The sequence below is a fragment of the Tachysurus vachellii genome, chromosome 21, assembly GCF_030014155.1.
Source record: "Tachysurus vachellii isolate PV-2020 chromosome 21, HZAU_Pvac_v1, whole genome shotgun sequence".
Taxonomy (NCBI): Eukaryota; Metazoa; Chordata; class Actinopteri; order Siluriformes; family Bagridae; genus Tachysurus; species Tachysurus vachellii.
Genome location: NC_083480.1, coordinates 9,404,320 through 9,418,739, shown reverse-complemented (window position 1 = coordinate 9,418,739; position 14,420 = coordinate 9,404,320). Strand labels below are relative to the sequence as shown.

Below are 14,420 nucleotides of genomic sequence, written 5' to 3'. Positions count from 1 at the left end.
CTCAACAGACCCTTTGAAAAGAACGAGTAAGAAAGCAGACTAGAGAGGACATTGGCAAGGGAGGGAAGGAAATAGAGCGGTAAGTCTGTGGCTTGTCTCTGAGTTTTGTCGGCAATTGTTTCTGCTGATGGTGTGGGTTTCTAATCAGTCTCTCAGCCCTGACTTATTCTCATTAGCCAGTATTGTGACTCCACCAACACTGACGATGACAGTAATGAGAGGGGTCTCTGAATCACAGACACAAAGACAGACTTTATCAGCCCAGAAGTGCCATACTCACTGAATCAGTGATGAGAGGGAAGAATAGATATGTCTTTTGAAATTCTGATGGAAGCTCAGCCTAATTAAGTGCAGGATGGATATCAAAGTACTCATAGAATCAATGACTTTGTCATGTGCCGTAGTGTGCTTTTACCGAGAGATATGAAACATAGAGTTGATAGCAGTTGGCTAACACATTTCAATTTCAGTTACCAGGATACATGGACACATCATAAAAGCTACATAGAACAAGAAGTAAAGGGACATACATTCATTCATTTGTTTTCAGGAATCTCTTTATTCTGCTCAGGGTTGTGTTGGACCTGGAGCCTATCCATGGATGGCATTATTTTAGGCAGAAATGGGAGGGCAGGAAGAAACTGGAAAGCCTACAGTAAAGCAATATTAAAAAGAAAACGCAAACCGAAAACAAAGTGAAAGTGGCCAGGCTGCTTCTTATGAATCAGATTTGCTGGATGGTTTTGAAAACAACTGCAGGAATCCTGTGGAAGGCATGACACTCACACGGCAGTTATGAAGTACTGCTGCTTAGAAAGAGCCTACAGCACACGAGTGCAATGATGGTGAACAAAATGTTCCCTGGACACTATCACCAACATGGTGTCATGCTGGGATGCTCACACAACAGGAAATTCCTTGACAGCAGTGTCATTTTAACACAAATGACCAGAATTTGGCTCATTAAATAAAACACACCCTATGCCTTTATGGGAAAACGAGTTGCAACAAAGCTTCTCCAGAGAATAAAGCAGGGATAGACACATTCTTTTCCCTACTCACATCTAAAGTATGACAAAACTATGAGCCCAGTGGTGGTAGTGTGAGTGATGTATTGTAGGCATGAGCGATGCCAAACATCTGGGGATAAAGTTTGTCTCCACGGCAATTCGCTTGACAGACAGATTTACAACATCAGCCATCGATATGACATAATCACACTCTGAGAGTTCTCACGGCTTTCTCACAGGTTAAAGTTCAACCTTCCACAGATTGTCTTCATCTCATTTTTTGTGCACCCTCTGAAGCACTGGAAAAAATCGTTCATACAATAACTGGCGGGCATGGAGATGGTGAGAACAAGATTAATCCCTTCCACAAAATCAATCACCCACAGGTCCGCCTTTACTGAAATTAGTTTTCTTCTTCAAGTCCACCCTTTATTTATTTATTTAATGCTCTACACTCTCCTCTCCTTTGAGGGCTGCTAAAATAATGGAAGTGGCATTGAGTTCTGACAACTTGTCACATGATATTAGTCATGATTTACAATGCCAGCTACTGGACAGATAAAGTGAATTTTGGTTCAGATTGTTTTATTACTTTATAATAAGACCAGATAAGATGGTGGACATCCAATGCCAGACAGCATGTAATGTAACATATGATTTTTTGCTAACTTTTCCTTATGTATTATTTCATAATTAAATGAATTAATAATATAATTCATATACAGTATTCATATCATTGCTTGTTTGGATTGACTGATTTCTCTCTCTATCGCTTCATACCTATTATAACAGACTAGTGCTATTTTGCTAGACTGCATAAAAAAAATCTAAACCTTTGTATAACATGACACACACGTCATACATATGCCTAATACATATATCTAATAAAACTGCCCTCGCTGAAGAAGCTATATGAAGAAGTTCCTCTAAAGCAACAAAAAAAGGTAAAGTAAAATAAAAGTTGCCAGATGAGGACACCAGAATGTCTTCTTTTATAAGAGCACAAGAAACACAAAAGGTCACTTCACTTAGGAACCCTAAAGCACATTTATTCGTGTGCACCTCCAGATAAAACCTTCTAAAGAATCGGTCCCGTCCTTCTAACGTCCATGTCACCATGCACTTATAGAGATGTCTATTTGAGTTAAAAAGCAATTTAAGCCCAAATCACTCCCCATTATCATGTAGTGATTATTCCAGGGAACAGTCTCTGGATCTGATAAGTAACACAAGTGAAGGAATATCGAAAATGTCATTACAGATTACAGCACTCATAAATATGCTATTAGAGAACGTTGTGAAAGAGTGTTGTCACCCCTACACCTCTCCTTCTAGTCACTTTACGTTCTTCCTTCCTAAAAGAAATTATTTGCACTCAACAAAGAGTCTTGAAAGTCAAAGAGGCTCCTGCATGGTTTGATGAAGCACTCTTTAAGGGCATTATTGCAAGTTCAATACCCTCCCTTCACCCTCGTCCTCGGTATTAGATTTTGCTCGGACAAGCCTCAGGAGTGCAGCTGTAAATGAGTTCTTGATCCCAGTCCAATGAACTTCCTAGATTAATCGAAAAATATCTCAGGCATTAGAGAGAAATACACAAGGGCATACTTGTCTATATGCCCTACATCCAAATGTTCAAGTACGTGCAACCTATTAGCACTTTGTCCAAATAAACATCACTGCAAATAGTAATTGTATGAAACTGTCCAAGACAAACAAGCAAGCATTTATGCCAACTATGGACACTTAGATTAAAAAGAAAAAAAAAAATCAGTCTTTAACTAGCACTGAAAACACGTTACTGGGGGTTATGGACCCCTTTCTTTCTTATTAAATAAATGCAGCATGACCACAACTGTAGATTAAAGAGCTATGGTAAATACATAATTATGTGCATTGGTGCTAAAAGTTGAGCTGTAGGCTGCAGAACATGTCTTTCAAACAGAACCAAGCTTAACTGCAACTACTGAGGCAGATTGTTTGGTCTGCTGCTTTGAATTTGATGGAAACCGTATGGCGAGGTGCACAGGTCAGGACGATTTTAGAACCACAAAGTTCCAGGATTAAATGACTGTGAATCTTTGAGCAATGCAACGGCCTTCTCTTACTCTCTGAAGTGACAGAACAAATCAGGCTTCCTGGGCAATGAGTTCAGTTGTGGGAATTAGAAGTAAGGAGAGAAGAGCAGAGACACTGGCAAAAGCTTTGACCTTCACTTTCACATCTCTCAACAACAAGCAGTGCCATTAAACTCACTTAGAGCTTCTTATAACTGGTGAGGCAGCTTTGAGTTAAGTGCTATGTGACTTATGGCTTTGAAAAAGTTTTATGACTTTGCAAACATTTAAACTGTGTCGAGTGTGCAGGAAGGATGGAGTTAGGGGAAGGAAACTGTACTCACTATAACAAGAAGGATAGAAGGGAAATCCACCCTGATTAATAAACTGTCTGTTTCGTGACACGCTACACCGCAGGTGTACAGAGCGTCTTGCATTAGAGCATGGCCAAAGCTCAAGAGCCGTCTGGGAATTCAGTTTGGTGAGGAACTGATTTCCATCGGGCTGTCATCCATAATTCATGAGATGCCCTTTGGCTTCACAACAATCACTTGTTAAATCTTATGGAGGTTTTTTTTCCCCCTGAAAAATTGACTCTGAAAAAATTTAAATAAACAGAAAGTCTTCGAAAAGAATTTATTATTTTACTTACAAACTTACTCACTTAAATAAATTAATAGATAGATAGATAGATAGATAGATAGATAGATAGATAGATAGATAGATAGATAGATAGATAGATAGATAGATAGATAGATAGATAGATAGATCATGTATTCATTCATTTGTTCAAATCCTTTTCGAATCCTTGCCTCTATTCAGGGTCATGTCTATATACATTTTGGAAAACTAACAAACAAACAAACAAATAAATAGAAAATAACAATTATATCAAATGCACAACAAAAGATTTTATTATTCAGAAGTGTTTTGTAAGAGAAACGCCATGCATTCATCTATGTGGAAAGGAATATTACTGTGACTATGGTGGCAACTTCACTGATAAAAGCTGAACACTTCAAAAGAGCTCAGTTCAATCTCTTCATTCATCTCCCTTTCTTCACATATTCTCTATTAGTGCTCATAACACTCTATATGACCAGCCCTTACTTCTACTTCAAACCCTTTTCTTTTACTGTGAAATGTCTTCACCCATGTATGCATGCCAATATACGACATAGTTCGTGCTGATGGAATGAAATCAAATAATTGAGATAATTTTTCACCCAAAGTTGACAAAATGAATGACGATACAGGAAAGTGGAGCTATAAAACGGACGGGGCTCTAATCGATTAGCTGTAAAAGTTAAAAGGCTAATGAATAATAGATAAATTCAAGTTCAAACAGAAGACACAGTCACATAACTAACCACATGGTTTTATTACTAGTTTTTTGTCTTGTTGCACAATGTTTGAGAGACAATTACTAGACAAAGATACTGGTTGAAGCCTGCTGGGGAAAGTCTCTGATTAAACTTCAGCCTGGCGTAAGTGATTATAGCACGCACATATGCTGTATAACTGTAGAGTGCTAAAATGCACCCTAGGCAGCAAGAGAGCAAACAACAACCCAGAAACATCATCAACCATAGCACACAGACTCGATATAAAACCAACACATCGGACGATGCTAGATATTAACAGGGATAAATATTTTAGCTCTGTGGGACAGAAAAAAGAACAAGGAAGTCAGAAAGCAAAGAGAAAAAACAAATCTCTCTTTTACGCTCACTCTCTATATCTTAACCACGGCACCTTTATTTACCCTTCTTCACCCCACCTGTGTACTAAAGATGAAAACAAATAAATGACTGAATACATAACAAGCATTCCTTTATCACACCAACCATTATGGCCCATTACATTGGATTTATAGTTAATGGGGGAAAAACAAATTAGTTTCCAAGGTCACTTGGATATGGTAATTGAGCCTCCCAAACGGATCCATAAAATATGCCCATAAAAAAAGATCTATTGCCATTCAACACCACATAGAATCATGGTTAGGTTTTAGGTCGATGATCAAGGTGAGGGTCTTATATATATATGTGTTTGCATTAGTGAAGGAGGGATGAAAAATAAATATTGAGAAAGAACTTGTTACTCATAATCTGGACTTCTATATAATTGGTAATGGCTACTACTGTGATTGAATTTTGCTGTAGACAATCACAAAGATGGATTCTGGACAAAAATAATTACTTGTGATGACCAGCTTTGATATGAAATGGAAAGCAAAAAATGTAATATTTATCAATAGCTTGACAAGGAAATTATTCGGGTTGAATCACATAGGTCTGGTGGAAAGCTTAATAAGGATGATGTGGTGCACTCACATGAATGTGTCCACACACACACACTTAAATCGCAGACCAAAAGCTGCATGAGTCATTTCAATTAAAATAAAAAGTCTTTCAAGTTTATAATGCTCTACAGGGTTCATGCAATGTTTCCTCCAAACAGCAAAGACATTCTGTAATTCATTTTTCAAAGCAAACACACAAAGCAAGTTCAAGTTCCTTCAGCAAGTGACAGTAATGGGAGATTCTTGTACAGCTAGTTTTGGTATCCCTCCACATTTTAGTTTGGTTCAGATTATTTGGATGATTAAAATGAATAGATTTGATCAAATTCAATTGCATTATGGAATATTATATTATAATAGAGAGAGAGAGAGAGAGAGAGACAGAGAGAGAGAGAGTTTGTCTTTTAATACCCCTTTATAAAATATGAAATATGAATCTATTATGATATACAGTATACTGTGACAATAAAAGCATAACTGATTTTAAAAAGTCAACTCAAGACAGTATTAGTATAGATGAAAATGACAAATAATCCACCAGATGACGAGCATCAAATCTGGACAAATTCTCCAAGCTTGCCCTAATGTTAGTACTAGTACTGGATGCACTGCAGTACTGACCAGGGTAAAGCTTTTACTGAAGCTGAATGAACAGTAAGACACTATTTTCATTATTAACGCTACAGGCAGGATTTCACAAAACTGCCTCAAATCTGGTTCTTTCTCTATTTCCAAGTGTCTAATTTTGCTTGTCAAGCCCAGCCTTTGTCCAAGCAGTGTTTACTCTGACTGCCATTAGTTTGCTTTAACCATTGCCTTGCCTATTGCCATAGGATCTGCCAGCTAATTTGTTAAAATCATCCCTCATTGTGTTTGACTCTTGCTACCACCGCTAGCCGGATTTTTGATTGGCTCTGTACAGTACATAGACACTCCTGTGTTTGCTCTCAGTTTCTTGTGTTACAACCACATACATAGTTTAGCAGAGCTACAAAACATTTTCACATTACTGAATGCTTTGGCCAAAATTGAAACTTGCAACACCTGAAAATTTGAAAAAAAAAATCTCCTAAATATGAAAAGGCTTTCCATTCATGTCTACCAAACCATGGTGAAACAGTGATACAATCCCCAAACATAAAGGACAGCCTTCTTTTCCCCAAACAATAGCAGGATGTTGCACCGGACTAGAACAAAACTGCACCAGCTCTCTGCCCAGACAACTTGAACTCTTCTTCTCCAAAGGAGTGCTGAATTTGTCGTAAAATACCCTTTATTGGGGTAAGAAAGTTGTACTGACTACCCTGCCTCCACTGTCCAATAGCAAATGGGTAATTTAGAAATTCATGATAGATGGTGGGCAATGACTTACATGACTCCAGTGTAATCTGATCCAGTACTGGAATCCATCATGATCCAGTTCTTCTCACCCAGGGCTGCCAAATGAGTCCTCACAAAATGACCCAGACTTGTATACTCAGCAACCGTTGGATAGGGCACAGACTCAAAAGACAAATGCCTTGATTGTAAAATACGGCTATGAAACAAAGACTCTGCCAACAGTGCCTTTATTAAAAAAAAACAAACAAACAAAAAACAAACTGTGCACTATCAGTGTCTTTTCAGACAAAGGACCAGTGATGCAACAGCCAGGACTAGTCCAAATCCTAGACCTGATATGCACCAGGTGCAGCTACTCAAAGCCAATCTTAGGCTGGCAATAAATAAATAAATAAATAAATAAATAAATAAATAAATAAATAAATAAATAAATAGATTTCCTGGTAATTGTGGGAGGCAGTCCACCAGTGCCTCATTTTTATACCAAATGATTTTGAGAGATGAAGTTTTGGGCTATATCTCAAGAGCGTCAAATAGAGCTTAACTGTCCTGCCTATGATTAATGAAAACTGAAACATAATCAGCATAAATAGAAATGCCAATTCTTTGTTCCCGAAATACTACTTGAACTAGAGATCCAGCTAATCTCTTTCTGAGATATGAAACAGCAGAGTTTCAGTAGCTACGCTGTGCAACAGCGTGACAAAGGACAGCCTTGTATGATCCCTCTTGACACTGAGATTGGCCAGCTTAACTCAACCCCATGCCTATCCCCCCCCCCCACCCCCACCCCCCACTACTGTGATGTACTCTAAGTAGTTGGGTTTGCAGTGTACCGCTGATAAAACAGCTTTATTTTTGCTGTTCCTACACCCAACCCTTGTTCCCAGAGACACACACAAAATCAAAGAAACAAAGAAAGTAGCATCCAGCAACAACCTTATCGTTTTAACATTATTTAATAAAATGCCAATACGAGGGTGTAATATATAAAGTGTGGAAAAATAAAGTGTGAATATACTATATACTATGCTATATACTATATACTATGACAGAAACTAGATGATGTTCAGAAATTCCTACTTGAGAAGTAAATAAATTACTCATTCTATTGCGAAATTCTTTAGACCATTTTGACATTTACCCTTCTGCTCTACCTCGCTGCTTATGGTAGGTATTTTTCAACTTTACGCCATAAAATCGCCTTTGAAATATTTCCCAAGTTGCAACACATGGCTTGGTACCATCCTCCTGCCATTTGTGCCCAACTGGGCTACAATAACTTCTTATAATGCCTGCATTTGTATAAACCAAGTAATTTAGACTTTCACTTGCTTTACACATAATTAGATATCTTGTGGGTTTTAAATGAGCGACAGATCTTTCCAAGTTCACTGTCAGGATCTAGCCCGGACTTTTTTCATGTGCCTTTTGTTTACGTTTTGTGTTGATGTGTCTGCCCCGCCCTTGTCTATCCCTTCCCGCCTCAGCACACCTGCCCCTTATGTGTCTGATTCTTGTTAGTATTTAGAATCCTCGTCATTTGTTTTGTCTTTGTGTCTGTGTTTGGTTTTGTTTGTTTTATTTAATAAACCGTGTTTTTTTAACTATCCTGCATTTGGGTCTGTTTTTAACCACAGTTTTCTGACATTCGCAGTCTATCGATTTCTTAAGTTGATTTTTTTATTTCTAATGGGGAAGGTAAAGAGCTGTCTGACAATGCTTGTGAGGTTAAGAACATGACTACTGCTTTATTCATGAAATAGGCACAATGTCCAATTCTGTTTCCATCTGCCAGGATGGAACTTCCACTTTGACATTTGACTCTGTCTTCAGGTCCACACCTTAACATATGGTCAAGAGATAAGCATTGCATCATTATGCCATAACTACCAAAACTCACCAAACTTTAACCCTTTAACCCTTTAACCAACTCCCAACATGCCACAGAAGACAGGTGAGAGAGAGAGATAATGATTTGTAACTTTAAACATGCCAACATTGTAGACACCTGACAATCATAGCCATGTCTATAATGCCTTTGTATGCTGTAGCTGATTATGATTATAGCCATGTCTATAATCATGTCTATAATGCCTTTGTATGCTGTAGCTTTAAGAATTCCCTTCAGTCAAACTAAAAGGGTCATGACAAAAACCTGTTTGAGCATGGCAATGCCCCTGAGTAGAAAAAGAAGTCTGTAAAAACATGTTTTGCCCAGGTTTGGAGTGGAAAAACTTGAGTGGCTTGCACAGACCCCTGACATCTCAACCCCTCTGAAACAACTCTGATGAACTGGAACCCTGACTGTGCACCAGGCCTCCTCATCTGATATCATTGCCTTACAGCTCATGTGGATGAAGCAACGAATCCCTGCAGCCATGTTCCAAAATCTTGTGGAAAACCATGGCAGAAGAGTGGTGGTTATTATGATAGCAAAGGTGGGACTATCTGAAATGGGATGTTCATCAAGCACACATGAATGTAACAGGTACCCTATAATTTGTTTGCCTCCTGATACTCAAACCATTCAGAATTTTCAAAATGTTTACCACATGTGTATTTTTGAATGCATCTCATGCTGAAAGCCTGGTTTTAAAATAATGACATGTGTGCCTTAAAAGCCTGACTGCAGCCTGTTGCAATGCACATTTTATCCATTAGTGGAAAGGAAGCACCTTAGGAACACCACTGTTGGGCCATTCTCAGCCGTGATACTGACAGGGTCTGGCACTGGTACAAGTGTATTAGTCAGCATTGTAGAGGTTTTTTTTTAAAAAAAAAAAAAAAAAAGCTGTGTTCACTTGCTGTATATAACTTGTTCGTGTACGCTTAGAGTCTGTAGTCCATTTATGAATTCACAATTTGTGGTAATCCACCTTTGAATCCACCTTGAATACACCTTTTATTAGTTTCATTTCCACAGAACTACTGTTGGCTGCTGCACATGATACAATAAGAGCAAATAGTGCATAGGTTATGTTCAGTAAATGTATATGTACTGTGTACAACTTACAAACTAGCAACGGTTTGCACTCGAGTGTTTTCTTTTATGTTACAATAAACTCAGTAAGTTACACCAGATATCAAATTCAAGTCAGATTGTTATTAGTAGAATTGCTAAAAATGTCAAATATTTAACTATTATCAAATTTTCAGCTAATGTGAATAAAGGCATATGGTGTTTGAATAGTACAGTATGTGTGTATATATATATATGATTTTCATTACCGCAAAAGAGCTCACACAACACAACAGACACGCATAACGGGCATTAGTAGGCTGTAGGTTATAGAACAGTCAACTCAGCTCTGTCAACTGCTATGAAAAATGAGTGGCAAGATATTAATATGCAGGTGCTTTCTGTGTTTACCACTCACCAATATCAGCTTCTGTTCTGCTTGACTGACCTCCTGTGTGCTAACCAAATCTTAGCTGTCATATTAAGGCTATAGTCACCTTCAGTGTGACACTTTACTCCTCCCAATTAGTAGGAGTGCCTGGATTGGGGAAAATCGGCTTAGAATTATGGTACACTTTATTTGGAGTGTTTGGTTGATTAATATACTTGTACAGCATGCAGAACAGATCTGCTATGCTTCTGTAAATAATGTGGCCATAACAAGAATGTTTGAGAACTGTTAATAATGTTAATGCAACAATGAGTAAAATGAGCAGCACAGCAAATCAGTAACATGCCTTTAATATCCCAGTGTCCCTGTGTGTTTGTGTTTTTGGAAGATCTGAAAAGAAAAAAAAAACAGGCTAGAAGGGTGTTACTTTGCATTTGCAAATAATTAGAGTCATAAATAAACTATAATTTGGAGAAAAATAGACTGAGAAATGCTGAACTTTCCATCCGTCAAATATATTGGAAGCTTACCGGAGGCTTAGCTCACTTCTCAAATCATTTTGTTTGCCTCACACACAGACTCATTATTCTATCAAAGATTCGTTATTTAAATATGGTTAACAATTTTCTTTCACAATACATCTGAGCTGATCAAGCTACGGGTTTAATATTCATATCAACCCAGGCTCTGATGCATTTTAACATATCAAACTTTCACCTTCAGACTGCTGAATAATAAGGTAAATGTATTCATTGCATATCAAATTATTTGAAGTATTGTGGCATAATATGGGTGTGGATACCCATATTAGTAAGTAGTTATTAAAGCAATCATTTGATATCACTGATAGAGTATCACAAAACAATGACAATAACACAATTAATAATCTTGTTAACAGCAGTCATTAAGAAGTAATATGTACAATATCATTTAAAAGCAATATACATAAGTATGAGGTATATGAGAACAATAAACATTTTCTCAGATGAAGGAAGAAGAAGAAATAACTGTGTGTTTATAATCACCACAGTAATAACCATGATAAATGCCCACAGTGTACATATAAACGGGATTAGTGCAATGATGCTGCTCACAATGCACCATACAATACACAGCTACTATAGCTATTAGCATAGCAGTTTAATAAACCAATGGTTTCACAATAAAAGCTCACTCTGAATGGAGAAAACCTCAAACTAGCCTCTGATTAATGAACAGCTAAACAACTTTTTATTCTGAAATGAGTAATTAATCTAGAGATCTTATCCAATATCTTCCATTAATACATTTGCACTTGTGTTACCACTTCCATTTCAGCCCCTTGCAGTTTAATCAAAGTGAATAATATGTGTTTAACAGTGTGTCAGAGGTCCCCTGTGGTAAAACATTTAATGTATCAGCTCAAGGCCAACACCTCATAGCCATCTTGAAGAAGTGGACATCAAATTGTAAAAGAGAGGAAAAATGAAATGTTCAGTAATATTGTAAGAGGTCAAGAATTACTTTTAGTGAATCTGTTACTAAATTCAAGTCTAAGAACACCCTTACTGAACTCTTGTCAATCCTGAGATTACATTTCTCAATGTTTACCACATAAAGTCAAGTAGTGTCTTAGTATATCAAACATTAGATTGTTTTATTAACTCACTGGTCTAGTAGCAACAGTGTAGTAGTGTGACCTGGTCAGTGACTGGAATCTGAATAAATCTTCTCATCAGCTGTTAAGTGTACAAAAATCAAACTAAATAAAAAATGTAAGGCTCAGAGTGATGCAACGGGAAAGTGTTTGGACTTGAGAAATGAGAAATATTGTCCATGCTCTTAGAAAGGATGCAAGGCATACTCTAGCCAATCGTGATCATCTGTGAGCTCATGTATGTGGAATGAATATACAATGTTTTCTCTAAGTATGTTACACTGCCATATGACACAGCAGAAGGTGCAGTTTGAAAAGTTGTCGATGGCTGGCTTTACAAGTCTCAGAGGATGCATGTGAAAGCCTCCACCCTCCTTGATTGATAGCTGTCATATGACCTAACTGGTGGGTGGGAAGAGGTCAATTTATATGTGTGTAGTCTATATATGTTCTAGTATCTCAGCCATCTGCTTGTAGTCCTGCGAGTTTGGTTTCAATTCAACACAAATCACAATATTGGTAGTGTGTGATCCCCAGGCATTTGAGTGTGAATCTCAGTCATTTATTCTGTGATCCCCAGTTATTTGGTGTGTGTTCAATCCCCATACAAATCTAGGAAAAACTATGCCCTGCTCTGTCTTTTAGCCCTTTTCCTATTATTTCTGACCTAACCTTTTTCATGGCAGATTTTGAACCTGGTCAACAGATGGATTCCCCTTGGCAGTGCCATTTCAACACATTCCTGCTTGTGGTTCTCCCTGAGAGTGCCGTACAGATCGCTGCACCAGGATGCTCTGGCCCATGACTGGCCTTATCACCTATTATAAGCCTGTTTGTGGCCTGGAGATGGCCGGTAAGACCTTAGTTTCCACTACAAATCTCAGTAGTGGTTGGAACACCTTGGCAAATTCCACCCCAAGCAGAACCTCTGATATCATCCTCAGCCAGGACACCTGTGTCTGTGGATCTGGCATCACAGGCTCAACTGTGGACTGAAAGCAAGCAGTCCAGGAAACAATCCTCAGCCTCTAGCTTATAGCACTTGTATAGAGTTAACTATAAGCTGTTCATCTCATCATTAGAGCTGGCACATTACCAGATTCTCAAGATCTTGACTGTTCTTTAGGGACTTAAAGCCAGTAGCAAGTGTCCATCTAGGCTAAAATTACAGGTGGCAGCCACTGCAATGCATCACAGACGGAATACCTCTGGGATCTGACAGGCTTCTTAGTGTCTTTCTAAAAGAAGCAAAATGAAATAAGGATAACTGATAACTGGCTTTTTGCTAACAATAATGGTTAAAAAACTTAGAGCTGCATGCTTTGGTGATAAATGTATTATGCTAGCATTGGTGGCCATGTGTCTCTGGGGTGATCATGTGATAAAAACTTTGCCTAAGGTCATATAACAAAACTGTGTGAATTGGCCAAGTAACCTTACAGCTTTCAATGAAGGAGAGCCACCTACAGAGCATTCTTTGCTGTGATAATATAATACCAGATTATTTTGACCCGATGGTGGCAATTTGAGTCTCAGATCAACAATCTTCAGCCACAGAGGAAAATCAGTGGAGGCACTTTGTCTAAGTAAACACAGGTACACTGTGTGCTGGATGTTAACCCTATGGTCTACATGGGGTGGGCTGGACACCTAGACCCATTTTGGCATGCCACCCTACATCTCCACCTAATGATTATTATTTACTGGTGTTTTCCACACCAACATTGGCAAACCATGTCTTCATGGACCTCGCATTGTGTTTGGGGCTAGTCCCTTATTTTGTATTATATTATACAATCTTTGTAAAATATAAAATTTTTTACATTATATTTATTATGTTCTGTAAAACTTCTTGAAGAAAATGTCCATTGTTTAAAGTGCTATATAAAATCTGAATTAAATTGAAGCGAAATTTTAATCCTATGGCATACAAAGACATCCTTCAAAATTGCTTCCAATTTTATGTTAACAGTTTGGGAAAAATTCACATAAGGTAAGGTGTCCACAAACTTTTGTGTAAGATATAGAGTAGCACAGTACTATAGAATAGTGGGTATGAAAAGTTACAAATTAATAACAAGAGAGCACGAATGCCAACTGCAACAGGAATCTAGTACAATGGCTTATGTATTTATTATAGTATAATTTTTGAAGATTAATTATACAGTCATTCCAGCAATTTACCTCAAGCAGTTCAGCCACTGTGTATGTGTAGTTGTTCTTTTGTGTAGACATGTACCAGACACTCTGGAGGACTAGGATTGAAGAATATTTATCAAAACAATTACAAGATCGTCAGGAAATAAATGCACTTTTCCTACTTTTGTATGCCATGCTGTGAAATCATGCTGGTACAGTTGTAATCTTGCTGCTGAAGAAATATGAGCTCTCCTTGATTGATGCTCCTCTTTGCCTGTCTCCTTGACCATCTCTGACAATGTATCTATTCTCCTGAGTTTCGAAGTGATGATGGAGGAAGAAGAAAGTGTTTGCCTGCACAGGGTCATTTCCTCCGAGTCGTTATGCCGCAGTGCTACCAGATTCTTTTGCATGGTAAAGTGGTCATTGACACTGTTGTACTTGCTGCTTCAGATGCTGTATTTTTCATGTCTCCTTTCTTAGTGTTATTTCAGAAGCCCACAGTAAGCCTGCCTCTTCTGGGACTTGGCATGGGTTTGTGTTTACACTCTGAGCTAACCCAGCCTAGCTCTCAGTGGA

At 38.0% G+C, this 14,420-nt stretch overlaps 1 protein-coding gene across 1 annotated transcript in view; it reads right to left on the bottom strand.

Moving 5' to 3' along the window:
• csmd2 (CUB and Sushi multiple domains 2) overlaps positions 1-14,420 on the bottom strand; it is a 250,762-nt gene that overhangs the window by 148,463 nt on the left and 87,879 nt on the right. The window lies entirely within an intron of this gene.